This window comes from Anomaloglossus baeobatrachus, unplaced genomic scaffold (assembly GCF_048569485.1).
Source record: "Anomaloglossus baeobatrachus isolate aAnoBae1 unplaced genomic scaffold, aAnoBae1.hap1 Scaffold_720, whole genome shotgun sequence".
Taxonomy (NCBI): domain Eukaryota; kingdom Metazoa; phylum Chordata; class Amphibia; order Anura; family Aromobatidae; genus Anomaloglossus; species Anomaloglossus baeobatrachus.
This window is the reverse complement of record NW_027445097.1, coordinates 21,370-34,558: the sequence shown is the minus strand read 5'-3', so window position 1 is coordinate 34,558 and position 13,189 is coordinate 21,370. Positions and strand designations below refer to the sequence as shown.

Here is a 13,189-nt window from a genome sequence, read left to right as displayed (position 1 = left end):
CGATTTAATGAATTGGAAGAAAGCATACGTCTTCATATGCACCTCAATTTGGCCCATTCACTTTTCACACTTCCTCCTTTTGTTTTTTATCTTTCACACTTTTGACTTTCTTTATTCATCCAAATAGCAAACTCATCACCACTCAACCTGACCAACTCGGCTATGTCCCCGTGCTGCAGTTCTCTGTCTTATCTAGATCATTTGCAATTGAATGGAATAGATCCCTTTTGGACAAAGTGGATTCACCTGCTGCTGCAGTGACCACAGGTGTGATAACATCTAGAATTGGCATCTGGTGCGATCTCTCCGCTTCCACTCCAAAGAAAGTTACCTGTTTATTCCTATCATGCATTGGTTTTTGGGGTTTTCTTTGAGTAATGATGATCTCTTTAGTAGTCTGTTGGCGCCCTCTCCTGGAGGAATAGTTTGCTTGCTCTTGGACATTCTAAAAGAGAGGTCATGATAGACATTGAGCTTCTGAGCTCAATTGGGGACAGTCATGGGTGATGAATGTTTGCAACCTACTGCGAAGCCTCATACCGCAATATAAGGAACGTCAAATACTAAGAAAGGGCGGCCTATGAAAGAATTACTACTTTCAATAAGTACACTTAAACGGCTAATTGGGAATAGAAAAACTGTAAAAAGCCCTCTGAGAAAGCCCCCCTCTAACCTTTGATAGTAAGCTTTTCTGTAGTCTGCCTGTTGATGTATTTTCCGTTTGAACTGTGCACAACATGAAGAGACGGAACACTGGCGGCTTGTCACAATGCCCCCCGATGACATCACAATAGCGCTGCTGCCTAGAAAACAAGCTGCGCAGAAGAAGTTGTTCTTTGGGTGGGAGGGTGGGCTAGTGGAAGGAGGGGGCAATCTCTTTTTTTCCCGGGTGGTAGGGGGATGACAGGAGAAGGGAAGCGGGTGGTGAGAAAGGTACAGAGGGCAGGGTTTGGGGGCTGGGAAGGAAAGGGAAAAGATTAGGGTTTGGGGATGATGAAAGGGCTTTCTACGGGTAAGGATGGCAAAGGGTGGCAGTGACGGAAAGTCAGGCAACCTGTCCTGTCCGTCTTTTTGTATCGTGAATTGGAAAGACTGCAAGGGGGAGGGGAGTTGCTTGCGCCCTAAAGGAGGAGTTATTCAGATTCATTGCAGTGGGCGGCGGCTGCAAAACGCACCATTCTTCTTGTTTTGGCTCTGCAAAGCAGCCTTTTCAAGGGTTGGCTTGGGTGACAAAATGTCTTGTGTAGGCGTGGGTTTGTCTCCCTCTCGCTCTCTCTCCCTAAGATGTGTCCGGCATAGGCCAGGGTGCCACTCGAGGCCCAAACCAATTCTGGTTATCGCTTCTCGGCCTTTTGGCTAAGATCAAGTGTAGTATCTGTTCTTATCAGTTTAATATCTGATACGTCCCCTATCTGGGGACCATATATTAAATGGATTTTTAGAACAGGGAGATGGAAAAAGAGCTTGCTCTGTCCACTCCACGCATTGACCTGGTATTGCAGTACCTCCAGGAACGGTGCACCCCTTCTTAACCCAGTTTCCAAAAGCAGAACTCAATTCACCTGATTCATATTAGCCCGATTTAATGAATTGGAAGAAAGCATACGTCTTCATATGCACCTCAATTTGGCCCATTCACTTTTCACACTTCCTCCTTTTGTTTTTTATCTTTCACACTTTTGACTTTCTTTATTCATCCAAATAGCAAACTCATCACCACTCAACCTGACCAACTCGGCTATGTCCCCGTGCTGCAGTTCTCTGTCTTATCTAGATCATTTGCAATTGAATGGAATAGATCCCTTTTGGACAAAGTGGATTCACCTGCTGCTGCAGTGACCACAGGTGTGATAACATCTAGAATTGGCATCTGGTGCGATCTCTCCGCTTCCACTCCAAAGAAAGTTACCTGTTTATTCCTATCATGCATTGGTTTTTGGGGTTTTCTTTGAGTAATGATGATCTCTTTAGTAGTCTGTTGGCGCCCTCTCCTGGAGGAATAGTTTGCTTGCTCTTGGACATTCTAAAAGAGAGGTCATGATAGACATTGAGCTTCTGAGCTCAATTGGGGACAGTCATGGGTGATGAATGTTTGCAACCTACTGCGAAGCCTCATACCGCAATATAAGGAACGTCAAATACTAAGAAAGGGCGGCCTATGAAAGAATTACTACTTTCAATAAGTACACTTAAACGGCTAATTGGGAATAGAAAAACTGTAAAAAGCCCTCTGAGAAAGCCCCCCTCTAACCTTTGATAGTAAGCTTTTCTGTAGTCTGCCTGTTGATGTATTTTCCGTTTGAACTGTGCACAACATGAAGAGACGGAACACTGGCGGCTTGTCACAATGCCCCCCGATGACATCACAATAGCGCTGCTGCCTAGAAAACAAGCTGCGCAGAAGAAGTTGTTCTTTGGGTGGGAGGGTGGGCTAGTGGAAGGAGGGGGCAATCTCTTTTTTTCCCGGGTGGTAGGGGGATGATAGGAGAAGGGAAGCGGGTGGTGAGAAAGGTACAGAGGGCAGGGTTTGGGGGCTGGGAAGGAAAGGGAAAAGATTAGGGTTTGGGGATGATGAAAGGGCTTTCTACGGGTAAGGATGGCAAAGGGTGGCAGTGACGGAAAGTCAGGCAACCTGTCCTGTCCGTCTTTTTGTATCGTGAATTGGAAAGACTGCAAGGGGGAGGGGAGTTGCTTGCGCCCTAAAGGAGGAGTTATTCAGATTCATTGCAGTGGGCGGCGGCTGCAAAACGCACCATTCTTCTTGTTTTGGCTCTGCAAAGCAGCCTTTTCAAGGGTTGGCTTGGGTGACAAAATGTCTTGTGTAGGCGTGGGTTTGTCTCCCTCTCGCTCTCTCTCCCTAAGATGTGTCCGGCATAGGCCAGGGTGCCACTCGAGGCCCAAACCAATTCTGGTTATCGCTTCTCGGCCTTTTGGCTAAGATCAAGTGTAGTATCTGTTCTTATCAGTTTAATATCTGATACGTCCCCTATCTGGGGACCATATATTAAATGGATTTTTAGAACAGGGAGATGGAAAAAGAGCTTGCTCTGTCCACTCCACGCATTGACCTGGTATTGCAGTACCTCCAGGAACGGTGCACCCCTTCTTAACCCAGTTTCCAAAAGCAGAACTCAATTCACCTGATTCATATTAGCCCGATTTAATGAATTGGAAGAAAGCATACGTCTTCATATGCACCTCAATTTGGCCCATTCACTTTTCACACTTCCTCCTTTTGTTTTTTATCTTTCACACTTTTGACTTTCTTTATTCATCCAAATAGCAAACTCATCACCACTCAACCTGACCAACTCGGCTATGTCCCCGTGCTGCAGTTCTCTGTCTTATCTAGATCATTTGCAATTGAATGGAATAGATCCCTTTTGGACAAAGTGGATTCACCTGCTGCTGCAGTGACCACAGGTGTGATAACATCTAGAATTGGCATCTGGTGCGATCTCTCCGCTTCCACTCCAAAGAAAGTTACCTGTTTATTCCTATCATGCATTGGTTTTTGGGGTTTTCTTTGAGTAATGATGATCTCTTTAGTAGTCTGTTGGCGCCCTCTCCTGGAGGAATAGTTTGCTTGCTCTTGGACATTCTAAAAGAGAGGTCATGATAGACATTGAGCTTCTGAGCTCAATTGGGGACAGTCATGGGTGATGAATGTTTGCAACCTACTGCGAAGCCTCATACCGCAATATAAGGAACGTCAAATACTAAGAAAGGGCGGCCTATGAAAGAATTACTACTTTCAATAAGTACACTTAAACGGCTAATTGGGAATAGAAAAACTGTAAAAAGCCCTCTGAGAAAGCCCCCCTCTAACCTTTGATAGTAAGCTTTTCTGTAGTCTGCCTGTTGATGTATTTTCCGTTTGAACTGTGCACAACATGAAGAGACGGAACACTGGCGGCTTGTCACAATGCCCCCCGATGACATCACAATAGCGCTGCTGCCTAGAAAACAAGCTGCGCAGAAGAAGTTGTTCTTTGGGTGGGAGGGTGGGCTAGTGGAAGGAGGGGGCAATCTCTTTTTTTCCCGGGTGGTAGGGGGATGACAGGAGAAGGGAAGCGGGTGGTGAGAAAGGTACAGAGGGCAGGGTTTGGGGGCTGGGAAGGAAAGGGAAAAGATTAGGGTTTGGGGATGATGAAAGGGCTTTCTACGGGTAAGGATGGCAAAGGGTGGCAGTGACGGAAAGTCAGGCAACCTGTCCTGTCCGTCTTTTTGTATCGTGAATTGGAAAGACTGCAAGGGGGAGGGGAGTTGCTTGCGCCCTAAAGGAGGAGTTATTCAGATTCATTGCAGTGGGCGGCGGCTGCAAAACGCACCATTCTTCTTGTTTTGGCTCTGCAAAGCAGCCTTTTCAAGGGTTGGCTTGGGTGACAAAATGTCTTGTGTAGGCGTGGGTTTGTCTCCCTCTCGCTCTCTCTCCCTAAGATGTGTCCGGCATAGGCCAGGGTGCCACTCGAGGCCCAAACCAATTCTGGTTATCGCTTCTCGGCCTTTTGGCTAAGATCAAGTGTAGTATCTGTTCTTATCAGTTTAATATCTGATACGTCCCCTATCTGGGGACCATATATTAAATGGATTTTTAGAACAGGGAGATGGAAAAAGAGCTTGCTCTGTCCACTCCACGCATTGACCTGGTATTGCAGTACCTCCAGGAACGGTGCACCCCTTCTTAACCCAGTTTCCAAAAGCAGAACTCAATTCACCTGATTCATATTAGCCCGATTTAATGAATTGGAAGAAAGCATACGTCTTCATATGCACCTCAATTTGGCCCATTCACTTTTCACACTTCCTCCTTTTGTTTTTTATCTTTCACACTTTTGACTTTCTTTATTCATCCAAATAGCAAACTCATCACCACTCAACCTGACCAACTCGGCTATGTCCCCGTGCTGCAGTTCTCTGTCTTATCTAGATCATTTGCAATTGAATGGAATAGATCCCTTTTGGACAAAGTGGATTCACCTGCTGCTGCAGTGACCACAGGTGTGATAACATCTAGAATTGGCATCTGGTGCGATCTCTCCGCTTCCACTCCAAAGAAAGTTACCTGTTTATTCCTATCATGCATTGGTTTTTGGGGTTTTCTTTGAGTAATGATGATCTCTTTAGTAGTCTGTTGGCGCCCTCTCCTGGAGGAATAGTTTGCTTGCTCTTGGACATTCTAAAAGAGAGGTCATGATAGACATTGAGCTTCTGAGCTCAATTGGGGACAGTCATGGGTGATGAATGTTTGCAACCTACTGCGAAGCCTCATACCGCAATATAAGGAACGTCAAATACTAAGAAAGGGCGGCCTATGAAAGAATTACTACTTTCAATAAGTACACTTAAACGGCTAATTGGGAATAGAAAAACTGTAAAAAGCCCTCTGAGAAAGCCCCCCCTCTAACCTTTGATAGTAAGCTTTTCTGTAGTCTGCCTGTTGATGTATTTTCCGTTTGAACTGTGCACAACATGAAGAGACGGAACACTGGCGGCTTGTCACAATGCCCCCCGATGACATCACAATAGCGCTGCTGCCTAGAAAACAAGCTGCGCAGAAGAAGTTGTTCTTTGGGTGGGAGGGTGGGCTAGTGGAAGGAGGGGGCAATCTCTTTTTTTCCCGGGTGGTAGGGGGATGACAGGAGAAGGGAAGCGGGTGGTGAGAAAGGTACAGAGGGCAGGGTTTGGGGGCTGGGAAGGAAAGGGAAAAGATTAGGGTTTGGGGATGATGAAAGGGCTTTCTACGGGTAAGGATGGCAAAGGGTGGCAGTGACGGAAAGTCAGGCAACCTGTCCTGTCCGTCTTTTTGTATCGTGAATTGGAAAGACTGCAAGGGGGAGGGGAGTTGCTTGCGCCCTAAAGGAGGAGTTATTCAGATTCATTGCAGTGGGCGGCGGCTGCAAAACGCACCATTCTTCTTGTTTTGGCTCTGCAAAGCAGCCTTTTCAAGGGTTGGCTTGGGTGACAAAATGTCTTGTGTAGGCGTGGGTTTGTCTCCCTCTCGCTCTCTCTCCCTAAGATGTGTCCGGCATAGGCCAGGGTGCCACTCGAGGCCCAAACCAATTCTGGTTATCGCTTCTCGGCCTTTTGGCTAAGATCAAGTGTAGTATCTGTTCTTATCAGTTTAATATCTGATACGTCCCCTATCTGGGGACCATATATTAAATGGATTTTTAGAACAGGGAGATGGAAAAAGAGCTTGCTCTGTCCACTCCACGCATTGACCTGGTATTGCAGTACCTCCAGGAACGGTGCACCCCTTCTTAACCCAGTTTCCAAAAGCAGAACTCAATTCACCTGATTCATATTAGCCCGATTTAATGAATTGGAAGAAAGCATACGTCTTCATATGCACCTCAATTTGGCCCATTCACTTTTCACACTTCCTCCTTTTGTTTTTTATCTTTCACACTTTTGACTTTCTTTATTCATCCAAATAGCAAACTCATCACCACTCAACCTGACCAACTCGGCTATGTCCCCGTGCTGCAGTTCTCTGTCTTATCTAGATCATTTGCAATTGAATGGAATAGATCCCTTTTGGACAAAGTGGATTCACCTGCTGCTGCAGTGACCACAGGTGTGATAACATCTAGAATTGGCATCTGGTGCGATCTCTCCGCTTCCACTCCAAAGAAAGTTACCTGTTTATTCCTATCATGCATTGGTTTTTGGGGTTTTCTTTGAGTAATGATGATCTCTTTAGTAGTCTGTTGGCGCCCTCTCCTGGAGGAATAGTTTGCTTGCTCTTGGACATTCTAAAAGAGAGGTCATGATAGACATTGAGCTTCTGAGCTCAATTGGGGACAGTCATGGGTGATGAATGTTTGCAACCTACTGCGAAGCCTCATACCGCAATATAAGGAACGTCAAATACTAAGAAAGGGCGGCCTATGAAAGAATTACTACTTTCAATAAGTACACTTAAACGGCTAATTGGGAATAGAAAAACTGTAAAAAGCCCTCTGAGAAAGCCCCCCTCTAACCTTTGATAGTAAGCTTTTCTGTAGTCTGCCTGTTGATGTATTTTCCGTTTGAACTGTGCACAACATGAAGAGACGGAACACTGGCGGCTTGTCACAATGCCCCCCGATGACATCACAATAGCGCTGCTGCCTAGAAAACAAGCTGCGCAGAAGAAGTTGTTCTTTGGGTGGGAGGGTGGGCTAGTGGAAGGAGGGGGCAATCTCTTTTTTTCCCGGGTGGTAGGGGGATGACAGGAGAAGGGAAGCGGGTGGTGAGAAAGGTACAGAGGGCAGGGTTTGGGGGCTGGGAAGGAAAGGGAAAAGATTAGGGTTTGGGGATGATGAAAGGGCTTTCTACGGGTAAGGATGGCAAAGGGTGGCAGTGACGGAAAGTCAGGCAACCTGTCCTGTCCGTCTTTTTGTATCGTGAATTGGAAAGACTGCAAGGGGGAGGGGAGTTGCTTGCGCCCTAAAGGAGGAGTTATTCAGATTCATTGCAGTGGGCGGCGGCTGCAAAACGCACCATTCTTCTTGTTTTGGCTCTGCAAAGCAGCCTTTTCAAGGGTTGGCTTGGGTGACAAAATGTCTTGTGTAGGCGTGGGTTTGTCTCCCTCTCGCTCTCTCTCCCTAAGATGTGTCCGGCATAGGCCAGGGTGCCACTCGAGGCCCAAACCAATTCTGGTTATCGCTTCTCGGCCTTTTGGCTAAGATCAAGTGTAGTATCTGTGAGGCTCGGCAGATGCAATGCACACTGGAAGGTTGCGCTTGCTAGTACTCTTGATGTATAGTATATTCATCTAGAGGAAAACATGGCCCTACCAGGATCGAGGCTATTAGACTGAGTAAGTGTGGGGGCTATGGTGCAATGTGCCCCAGGACTGACGACCCTGGAGTGAGTCTGAGCTTGCTGGCTTGGGACCCCGGCGAGCCTTGGGCTCTGTAGCACACCGTACCTTGCCCTTTCATACTTTCTGAGCATATTGCTCTATCCCGGCCTTCTGGCTAGGAAGGGAAATTTTTATAATCATGGTCGGAGGTCCGTTCAGCTTTGGGCTGAGAAACCAACACCCGGTTGGAGGTCCGGGTCAGCTTCGGCTGAGAAACCAACACCCGGTTGGAGGTCTGGGTCAGCTTCGGCTGAGAAACCAACACCCGGTTGGAGGTCCGGGTCAGCTTCGGCTGAGAAACCAACACCCGGTTGGAGGTCCGGTTAGCCTTGGGCTGAGAAACCAACACCGGTTGACGGTCCGGGCAGTTTCGGCTGCGAAACCAACAACTAGTAGCTCTCTACTCCACTTGGGTAAGATGCCTGGGTGGACGCTGGGAGCAACGACAAGGCTCAACCAGGCTTCGGCTTGGGGGAGCACCGAAGATCCCTGACCCTTGCTGTGGCCTTCTGGCTCGGAGGGACGGGGTTGATTTTTGGGGACCCTCTCCTCACGGAGGGGTCCACACGAATCCTAGCCTTTGCACTGTTTTTGGTGTGACTTCGGTCATGCATTTTTTGCGGTGCTTTGGAAAGCTTCATTAAATCAAAATCTGTTCTTATCAGTTTAATATCTGATACGTCCCCTATCTGGGGACCATATATTAAATGGATTTTTAGAACAGGGAGATGGAAAAAGAGCTTGCTCTGTCCACTCCACGCATTGACCTGGTATTGCAGTACCTCCAGGAACGGTGCACCCCTTCTTAACCCAGTTTCCAAAAGCAGAACTCAATTCACCTGATTCATATTAGCCCGATTTAATGAATTGGAAGAAAGCATACGTCTTCATATGCACCTCAATTTGGCCCATTCACTTTTCACACTTCCTCCTTTTGTTTTTTATCTTTCACACTTTTGACTTTCTTTATTCATCCAAATAGCAAACTCATCACCACTCAACCTGACCAACTCGGCTATGTCCCCGTGCTGCAGTTCTCTGTCTTATCTAGATCATTTGCAATTGAATGGAATAGATCCCTTTTGGACAAAGTGGATTCACCTGCTGCTGCAGTGACCACAGGTGTGATAACATCTAGAATTGGCATCTGGTGCGATCTCTCCGCTTCCACTCCAAAGAAAGTTACCTGTTTATTCCTATCATGCATTGGTTTTTGGGGTTTTCTTTGAGTAATGATGATCTCTTTAGTAGTCTGTTGGCGCCCTCTCCTGGAGGAATAGTTTGCTTGCTCTTGGACATTCTAAAAGAGAGGTCATGATAGACATTGAGCTTCTGAGCTCAATTGGGGACAGTCATGGGTGATGAATGTTTGCAACCTACTGCGAAGCCTCATACCGCAATATAAGGAACGTCAAATACTAAGAAAGGGCGGCCTATGAAAGAATTACTACTTTCAATAAGTACACTTAAACGGCTAATTGGGAATAGAAAAACTGTAAAAAGCCCTCTGAGAAAGCCCCCCTCTAACCTTTGATAGTAAGCTTTTCTGTAGTCTGCCTGTTGATGTATTTTCCGTTTGAACTGTGCACAACATGAAGAGACGGAACACTGGCGGCTTGTCACAATGCCCCCCGATGACATCACAATAGCGCTGCTGCCTAGAAAACAAGCTGCGCAGAAGAAGTTGTTCTTTGGGTGGGAGGGTGGGCTAGTGGAAGGAGGGGGCAATCTCTTTTTTTCCCGGGTGGTAGGGGGATGACAGGAGAAGGGAAGCGGGTGGTGAGAAAGGTACAGAGGGCAGGGTTTGGGGGCTGGGAAGGAAAGGGAAAAGATTAGGGTTTGGGGATGATGAAAGGGCTTTCTACGGGTAAGGATGGCAAAGGGTGGCAGTGACGGAAAGTCAGGCAACCTGTCCTGTCCGTCTTTTTGTATCGTGAATTGGAAAGACTGCAAGGGGGAGGGGAGTTGCTTGCGCCCTAAAGGAGGAGTTATTCAGATTCATTGCAGTGGGCGGCGGCTGCAAAACGCACCATTCTTCTTGTTTTGGCTCTGCAAAGCAGCCTTTTCAAGGGTTGGCTTGGGTGACAAAATGTCTTGTGTAGGCGTGGGTTTGTCTCCCTCTCGCTCTCTCTCCCTAAGATGTGTCCGGCATAGGCCAGGGTGCCACTCGAGGCCCAAACCAATTCTGGTTATCGCTTCTCGGCCTTTTGGCTAAGATCAAGTGTAGTATCTGTTCTTATCAGTTTAATATCTGATACGTCCCCTATCTGGGGACCATATATTAAATGGATTTTTAGAACAGGGAGATGGAAAAAGAGCTTGCTCTGTCCACTCCACGCATTGACCTGGTATTGCAGTACCTCCAGGAACGGTGCACCCCTTCTTAACCCAGTTTCCAAAAGCAGAACTCAATTCACCTGATTCATATTAGCCCGATTTAATGAATTGGAAGAAAGCATACGTCTTCATATGCACCTCAATTTGGCCCATTCACTTTTCACACTTCCTCCTTTTGTTTTTTATCTTTCACACTTTTGACTTTCTTTATTCATCCAAATAGCAAACTCATCACCACTCAACCTGACCAACTCGGCTATGTCCCCGTGCTGCAGTTCTCTGTCTTATCTAGATCATTTGCAATTGAATGGAATAGATCCCTTTTGGACAAAGTGGATTCACCTGCTGCTGCAGTGACCACAGGTGTGATAACATCTAGAATTGGCATCTGGTGCGATCTCTCCGCTTCCACTCCAAAGAAAGTTACCTGTTTATTCCTATCATGCATTGGTTTTTGGGGTTTTCTTTGAGTAATGATGATCTCTTTAGTAGTCTGTTGGCGCCCTCTCCTGGAGGAATAGTTTGCTTGCTCTTGGACATTCTAAAAGAGAGGTCATGATAGACATTGAGCTTCTGAGCTCAATTGGGGACAGTCATGGGTGATGAATGTTTGCAACCTACTGCGAAGCCTCATACCGCAATATAAGGAACGTCAAATACTAAGAAAGGGCGGCCTATGAAAGAATTACTACTTTCAATAAGTACACTTAAACGGCTAATTGGGAATAGAAAAACTGTAAAAAGCCCTCTGAGAAAGCCCCCCTCTAACCTTTGATAGTAAGCTTTTCTGTAGTCTGCCTGTTGATGTATTTTCCGTTTGAACTGTGCACAACATGAAGAGACGGAACACTGGCGGCTTGTCACAATGCCCCCCGATGACATCACAATAGCGCTGCTGCCTAGAAAACAAGCTGCGCAGAAGAAGTTGTTCTTTGGGTGGGAGGGTGGGCTAGTGGAAGGAGGGGGCAATCTCTTTTTTTCCCGGGTGGTAGGGGGATGACAGGAGAAGGGAAGCGGGTGGTGAGAAAGGTACAGAGGGCAGGGTTTGGGGGCTGGGAAGGAAAGGGAAAAGATTAGGGTTTGGGGATGATGAAAGGGCTTTCTACGGGTAAGGATGGCAAAGGGTGGCAGTGACGGAAAGTCAGGCAACCTGTCCTGTCCGTCTTTTTGTATCGTGAATTGGAAAGACTGCAAGGGGGAGGGGAGTTGCTTGCGCCCTAAAGGAGGAGTTATTCAGATTCATTGCAGTGGGCGGCGGCTGCAAAACGCACCATTCTTCTTGTTTTGGCTCTGCAAAGCAGCCTTTTCAAGGGTTGGCTTGGGTGACAAAATGTCTTGTGTAGGCGTGGGTTTGTCTCCCTCTCGCTCTCTCTCCCTAAGATGTGTCCGGCATAGGCCAGGGTGCCACTCGAGGCCCAAACCAATTCTGGTTATCGCTTCTCGGCCTTTTGGCTAAGATCAAGTGTAGTATCTGTTCTTATCAGTTTAATATCTGATACGTCCCCTATCTGGGGACCATATATTAAATGGATTTTTAGAACAGGGAGATGGAAAAAGAGCTTGCTCTGTCCACTCCACGCATTGACCTGGTATTGCAGTACCTCCAGGAACAGTGCACCCCTTCTTAACCCAGTTTCCAAAAGCAGAACTCAATTCACCTGATTCATATTAGCCCGATTTAATGAATTGGAAGAAAGCATACGTCTTCATATGCACCTCAATTTGGCCCATTCACTTTTCACACTTCCTCCTTTTGTTTTTTATCTTTCACACTTTTGACTTTCTTTATTCATCCAAATAGCAAACTCATCACCACTCAACCTGACCAACTCGGCTATGTCCCCGTGCTGCAGTTCTCTGTCTTATCTAGATCATTTGCAATTGAATGGAATAGATCCCTTTTGGACAAAGTGGATTCACCTGCTGCTGCAGTGACCACAGGTGTGATAACATCTAGAATTGGCATCTGGTGCGATCTCTCCGCTTCCACTCCAAAGAAAGTTACCTGTTTATTCCTATCATGCATTGGTTTTTGGGGTTTTCTTTGAGTAATGATGATCTCTTTAGTAGTCTGTTGGCGCCCTCTCCTGGAGGAATAGTTTGCTTGCTCTTGGACATTCTAAAAGAGAGGTCATGATAGACATTGAGCTTCTGAGCTCAATTGGGGACAGTCATGGGTGATGAATGTTTGCAACCTACTGCGAAGCCTCATACCGCAATATAAGGAACGTCAAATACTAAGAAAGGGCGGCCTATGAAAGAATTACTACTTTCAATAAGTACACTTAAACGGCTAATTGGGAATAGAAAAACTGTAAAAAGCCCTCTGAGAAAGCCCCCCTCTAACCTTTGATAGTAAGCTTTTCTGTAGTCTGCCTGTTGATGTATTTTCCGTTTGAACTGTGCACAACATGAAGAGACGGAACACTGGCGGCTTGTCACAATGCCCCCCGATGACATCACAATAGCGCTGCTGCCTAGAAAACAAGCTGCGCAGAAGAAGTTGTTCTTTGGGTGGGAGGGTGGGCTAGTGGAAGGAGGGGGCAATCTCTTTTTTTCCCGGGTGGTAGGGGGATGACAGGAGAAGGGAAGCGGGTGGTGAGAAAGGTACAGAGGGCAGGGTTTGGGGGCTGGGAAGGAAAGGGAAAAGATTAGGGTTTGGGGATGATGAAAGGGCTTTCTACGGGTAAGGATGGCAAAGGGTGGCAGTGACGGAAAGTCAGGCAACCTGTCCTGTCCGTCTTTTTGTATCGTGAATTGGAAAGACTGCAAGGGGGAGGGGAGTTGCTTGCGCCCTAAAGGAGGAGTTATTCAGATTCATTGCAGTGGGCGGCGGCTGCAAAACGCACCATTCTTCTTGTTTTGGCTCTGCAAAGCAGCCTTTTCAAGGGTTGGCTTGGGTGACAAAATGTCTTGTGTAGGCGTGGGTTTGTCTCCCTCTCGCTCTCTCTCCCTAAGATGTGTCCGGCATAGGCCAGGGTGCCACTCGAGGCCCAAACC

At 46.9% G+C, this 13,189-nt stretch overlaps 7 non-coding genes and 1 pseudogene across 7 annotated transcripts; all 8 read left to right on the top strand.

The window, feature by feature from the left end:
- Positions 1 to 1,336: 1,336 nt before the first annotated feature.
- On the top strand, positions 1,337 to 1,527 carry LOC142287321 (U2 spliceosomal RNA). The gene has a single exon (XR_012748308.1). It is a non-coding gene; the product is annotated as a U2 spliceosomal RNA (small nuclear RNA).
- Positions 1,528 to 2,914: 1,387 nt separating this feature from the next.
- LOC142287320 (U2 spliceosomal RNA) lies at positions 2,915 to 3,105 on the top strand. The gene has a single exon (XR_012748307.1). It is a non-coding gene; the product is annotated as a U2 spliceosomal RNA (small nuclear RNA).
- A 1,387-nt stretch (positions 3,106 to 4,492) lies between these two features.
- Positions 4,493 to 4,683, top strand: LOC142287319 (U2 spliceosomal RNA). The gene has a single exon (XR_012748306.1). It is a non-coding gene; the product is annotated as a U2 spliceosomal RNA (small nuclear RNA).
- A 1,388-nt stretch (positions 4,684 to 6,071) lies between these two features.
- On the top strand, positions 6,072 to 6,262 carry LOC142287317 (U2 spliceosomal RNA). The gene has a single exon (XR_012748305.1). It is a non-coding gene; the product is annotated as a U2 spliceosomal RNA (small nuclear RNA).
- A 1,387-nt stretch (positions 6,263 to 7,649) lies between these two features.
- On the top strand, positions 7,650 to 7,776 carry LOC142287307 (U2 spliceosomal RNA; annotated as a pseudogene).
- A 684-nt stretch (positions 7,777 to 8,460) lies between these two features.
- Positions 8,461 to 8,656, top strand: LOC142287305 (U2 spliceosomal RNA). The gene has a single exon (XR_012748295.1). It is a non-coding gene; the product is annotated as a U2 spliceosomal RNA (small nuclear RNA).
- Positions 8,657 to 10,043: 1,387 nt separating this feature from the next.
- On the top strand, positions 10,044 to 10,234 carry LOC142287315 (U2 spliceosomal RNA). Its single transcript, XR_012748303.1, has one exon. It is a non-coding gene; the product is annotated as a U2 spliceosomal RNA (small nuclear RNA).
- Positions 10,235 to 11,621: 1,387 nt separating this feature from the next.
- LOC142287279 (U2 spliceosomal RNA) lies at positions 11,622 to 11,812 on the top strand. The gene has a single exon (XR_012748271.1). It is a non-coding gene; the product is annotated as a U2 spliceosomal RNA (small nuclear RNA).
- Positions 11,813 to 13,189: the final 1,377 nt, after the last annotated feature.